Source organism: Nannobrachium achirus, assembly GCF_963921795.1.
Source record: "Nannobrachium achirus genome assembly, chromosome: 11".
NCBI lineage: Eukaryota > Metazoa > Chordata > Actinopteri > Myctophiformes > Myctophidae > Nannobrachium > Nannobrachium achirus.
This window is the reverse complement of record NC_137820.1, coordinates 6,081,689-6,087,688: the sequence shown is the minus strand read 5'-3', so window position 1 is coordinate 6,087,688 and position 6,000 is coordinate 6,081,689.

Genomic DNA, 6,000 nt, shown 5'->3' with positions numbered 1-6,000 from the left:
CGGTGCCAGAGATATGAGTAGGGCAAAAGTGTGACGTGTGACGGACAGACTGACAGACTGACTGACTGACTGATTGACTGACTGACAGCCGGTGGAGGTTTTGATAGTAACTGCGACCTGACGGTCGTAATAATGTGATAATTAATAGTATAATATATTATTGTATATTTATATACATAATGGTTATAGTATAACAAATGCATGTATAATGATATAAATAATGTAATAAATGCATTTATAATTAATTATATGTATATATATGAAATGATAATAAATATTAAAATATATGCTTTTATTGTTGCTGTCAGGTGGAAACCTTGTAAGTCCAAAACCATTCATTTTTTATGATTTTTGTCTTAATTAAAATAGTTAAAATAGCGGATTTACAAGCTCACAACGACTCTCACTGCGAGGCGTTGTGAATTCATAGATCTGCTATTTTCACTGTTCTTCTATGATGAATTTAGTTATTTATTTAAGAAAAAAAACATAAAAAGTAGACATTTGGTGATATAAGGTTTTTGACTGACAAAAACATTATAATCATATAAATAATATAATAATTAGTGTAATATGTGCTTTTATAACCATATAAATAATGTGATAATGCTGTTGTGTTGACAGATCAACCAAAGGTGGCCTTCTCTGCTGGGTTGGGTTCTGGATCTGTTGGACCATTTAGTTCTGAAACCACTGTGGTTTATAAGCAGATCATCACTAACATCGGCAACGCCTACAATCCATCTACAGGTAGGTGGTGATTAAGTTCATTATTTTAATGAGTTTTATATTGAGTGATTAAAGTTATACCATGTAACTTTTTTTATAAAACAAATCTTAAAATTGTCCTAACTGTTAAATCGCTAAAGTTTTAGAACCCCCACTCTGTTATTTTCAGCTTCTGAAGCCTTCTCTTTATATGTTTTCTATGAGTTGTGAGGGGGGGAGAATTTCCCGGCAAAATGATGTCATCTCCCACATGATACACTACCTGCCAATCACAGCGCCGATCATACACCACCGGCCAATCACAGCGAGTCTTGCTGTCTCTAAAGGAAGTAGCTTCCCTCAGCAACTGTGTTTACATTGGTGAAGGAATCTTGCTTGCTACTCCCTCAATCCTGGTCTAAAAATGATGGGAGACGGCTCTATGGAATCGTATCGGCGAGGCGGAGGTGCTCGCGACGGCCGCGGTGGTCCGCGGACCCCCGTTCCGGTGGTCCGCGGCGACTCCGGCCGAAAAAAACAATACCGCTACTGACCACTAGTTGAGCAGCTTCCACAGTACAGCTTTAAGTTAATTATGTTTATGAGTGTTATATTGAGTGATTAAGTTAATTATGATAATAAGGTGTGTGTGTGTGTGTGTGTGTGTGTGTGTGTGTGTGTGTGTGTGTGTGTGTGTGTGTGTGTGTGTGTGTGTGTGTGTGTGTGTCTTTTTGTGTTCTCCAGGTATTTTTCGTGCTCCAGTCAGAGGAGTTTATTACTTCAGATTCACTGCTGGTAACCTGGGATCATCAGACTATGTGGGGATCCGCATGTATAAAAACTCTCAGCAACTCATTGAGAACTGGGGATACAATAATCATGTTGGGTTTGAATACCTATCTAATGGACTGACAGTAGAGATGCAGCAGGGAGACACAGTAGACATGAGGTTACCTGGTACTCCCCACAGGCTCTATGATAACTCATACAATCACAACACATTCAGTGGTTTCCTGCTCTATTCTATGTAACACTGCTACTGACACTGATGGAAACTCACTGACTACATTTACTACAATACTCTGTTTAAGTAACATTTACACATACTTTTACTGCAATCATCATCATCATCATCATCATCATCTTCATCATCATCAACCTTTTAAACACAATGTTATAATTAATATTCTGAATTAGCTGATCTACAAGCTCACAACACATCATTGTGAGCTTGTTGATCTGACATTTTACTTACGGTAATTATTAAACTGCTTCAGTTACTAGTTACTAGATTTACATTATTAATACAAAACACATTAACCATTTAAGCCCCGTTTTAGACTTCGGCCCTTCCAAAATAACAGACCTTAATGCATCGTGTTACAAAAGATGTCTACATTGTGGTTCTACTTCATTGTGTCATTGTGGAAAAGAGTGTAAATGTTTAAATTGTAACTTGTACTTGTAAAAGGTATTTGTACTTTTACTCCAGTAAAAATGTGAGTACTTCTTCCACCACTGGTCCTGGTAGCATTACATTAAAGAGCTTCCATAATGCTCATATTCATGTTGTCAATAAAGACACATTTATTACATTAAAGAGCTTCCATAATGCTCATATTCATGTTGTCAATAAAGACACATTCATTACATTAAAGAGCTTCCATAATGCTCATATTCATGTTGTCAATAAAGACACATTCATTACATTAAAGAGTTTCCATAATGCTCATATTCATGTTGTCAATAAAGACACATTCAAGAGCACTGTTGTGTCTATTGTATGTTTTAATGATTATTATCATTATTAGGGGCCCTGATCCCCTAGTGTTGTTGTTGATTTATTTCTTCTGACACCTTTTTTACAGTTCTGGCTTAAAGGGATAGTTCAGGATTTTCTTTTTCCTATCGATTACTCACCCCATGGAGACTTGAATTCATGATATGTCTTAATTTGTGTCGCATTCCTAAGCCAATAAGTTGATGACCTGCAGTGGTTCCCTATGGAGACACAAAAAACCCTCAAAACTAAAGCTTAGGAATGCAACATAAACTAAAAAATATCCATGAATTCAAGTCTCCATAGGGTGAGTAATCGATAACAAAGAAGTCATATTGGGGCTGAACTATCCCTTTAACCATGCAGTCGTGTTTTTAACGAACCTCGTTAATATGGTAGAGGTTTATGTCAAACGATGAAGACACCAAACTCACATCCATTGGTCAAAGGGTGGCGCTGTAGCAATCAATTGAATAATGCTAACTTTGAACAGACATGAACCGTTTGACTGACAGCAGTAAAACTTCAATAGACATTATCTGTCTCCTAAGTCAATGGTTACCAAACTGAGGGTTGGGACCCCTCAGGGGGTCCACAAATGATTTTTGGTTGTTCCCAGATCATTATCTTAATGTGCAACATGTTTTCTCACTCAAAAGCAAACAAAACAACATACAGTATGTGTAAGTGTATACAGCGTATCTGCACATTTCTAAAGTGACAATTTAAGGACTTTTAAGACCTTGAGGTAAAAGAATACTATTATTTTTTGTCAAACATTGGCCAAATTATCAAGCCTTTTTAAGTACCGTTAATATTGGTGCTATAACGTAACAATGTAATTCAGGGGTGCCGTGGATGAAAAAGGTTATTTACAGAGGTGACCTGAAACAAACATGTTTGAGAAAGACTGTCGTCTGTGTCTCAGAGGAGGCTTTGGACAGTTCAGAAACCTGCCTACCAGTGACATCATCAATGGTGAATCCAAGCCAATAGCAGGCTTTCTATTCCTGTAAGGGACCCCCTACCCTGACGAGCACTAAGAGTTGAGCCATTAGATTTTGTATATCACGCTTCAATTGTGAAAATAGCAGATCTACATGCTCACAACGCCTCGCATCGCGAGGCAATTTGTAATTTAGAAATGTGCCGATACACTCAAACTTTATGTTGGTTTGTTTACTGTTGAGTGAGAAAAGAATGTTGCACATTAAAACTCATTTAATGCCAGCCTATCACCACTAGAGGGCGCCCAGTGACCAGAGAATAATAGAGATATGCTGGTAATGCATGCCCAAGCCCTGCAGCCATGACTTGCCAGAACACTTCCCTTTGTGCATGTACAGGAAGAGGATGAAGTTAGCTTGAAGTTAGCTATTAGCTACCAAGCATTTTAGATTTAGATTTTCGTCAACTTAGCCATGATTAAACCTTGCACACCTAATGCATGGGAGAAAAAACAGAGAAAATGAGCTCTAAAGATCCTGGATTGCATTGGAGTGGATGGTAAATATCAGCAAATTTCGGCAAATATCGTCCTCTGTAAACAGAGGACAAAAAAAAAAAAAATGTTAATTTTTTTTTTATTTTTTATTAAAAAGCCGAACTAGTTCGGGATTGGCACTCTGGGATGCGATAATAAAGCCGAACTAGTTCGGGATAGGCACTAATCATCTGGCTGGGGACCCCCAAAAATAACTTGGGGACCCCCCTGGAGGTCCCGACCCACAGGTTGAGAACCACTGCTTTACAGCATTGGTATTATTTGTTCACTAATATTTGTCCTTTTGTTTAGTGTCAACCCTGCTTTGCTGGCTCTGCTGCCCTGGTTATGGGTGCGTTTGGAAATGCGCACTCACGTGTCAACTAACAGCTGGTAGGCCAATGTTATGAATGAAATTATCTTTCAATAGCAACGTTTCAATAGTTACGTTGCAACTGCTGCTTTTCAGAATGTTTTCCTTCAGAGTTCAGACTGAAAAAAGCGCACAGCTGACTCTTAACTGGTCGTTGGTAAATAAGCCACATTGAACGCACTCTACAACGTCCCCGGCCAAGGCACTCACTCACTACACTGAGCACACACCCAGTGCGCATGGTGTTATCTAGCCTATAGTGCTCAAAACTAGCACCTATCCTTTCTCAAATGAAACCAGTCCTATTATATGACCATGGTGTTATCTAGCCTATAGTGCTCAAAACTAGCACCTAGCCTCCTGACTGTCCTATTATATGACCATGGTGTTATCTAGCCTATAGTGCTCAAAACTAGCACCTAGCCTCCTGACTGTCCTATTATATGACCATGGTGTTATCTAGCCTATAGTGCTCAAAACTAGCACCTAGCCTCCTGACTGTCCTATTATATGACCATGGTGTTATCTAGCCTATAGTGCTCAAAACTAGCACCTAGCCTCCTGACTGTCCTATTATATGACCATGGTGTTATCTAGCCTATAGTGCTCAAAACTAGCACCTAGCCTCCTGACTGTCCTATTATATGACCATGGTGTTATCTAGCCTATAGTGCTCAAAACTAGCACCTAGCCTCCTGACTGTCCTATTATATGACCATGGTGTTATCTAGCCCAGTGTTTCTCAAATGGGGGTACGTGTACCCCTAGGGGTACGCAGAGGTACTACAGGGGGTACATGAGAGAATAAGTAAAATGGAAACATGTATTTTACTGTTATGTTTAATGATGAAACTTTGACACATGTATGTGAACGTGCTGCTCCATAAAGCTTTAAACCAAATTAAGTTACTGAATAGAAAACAGGCTACTTACTTTTATTTTCAGCATATTGACATAAAAGATTGACTTTTGATGTCAGTATTTTCGAGTCAAAACATTGTTGTCGATTAAAGGGGATACTTGGATTCAGATATCACGAAAAGGGGGTACTGAAGCCCAAAAAGTTTGAGAACCACTGATCTAGCCTATAGTGCTCAAAACTAGCACCTAGCCTCCTGACTGTCCTATTATATGACCATGGTGTTATCTAGCCTATAGTGCTCAAAACTAGCACCTAGCCTCCTGACTGTCCTATTATATGACCATGGTGTTATCTAGCCTATAGTGCTCAAAACTAGCACCTAGCCTCCTGACTGTCCTATTATATGACCATGGTGTTATCTAGCCTATAGTGCTCAAAACTAGCACCTAGCCTCCTGACTGTCCTATTATATGACCATGGTGTTATCTAGCCTATAGTGCTCAAAACTAGCACCTAGCCTCCTGACTGTTCTATTATATGACCATGGTGTTATCTAGCCTAGTGCTCACAACTAGCACCTAGCCTCCTGACTGTCCTATTATATGACCATGGTGTTATCTAGCCTATAGTGCTCAAAACTAGCACCTAGCCTCCTGACTGTCCTATTATATGACCATGGTGTTATCTAGCCTATAGTGCTCAAAACTAGCACCTAGCCTCCTGACTGTCCTATTATATGACCATGGTGTTATCTAGCCTATAGTGCTCAAAACTAGCACCTAGCCTCCTGACTG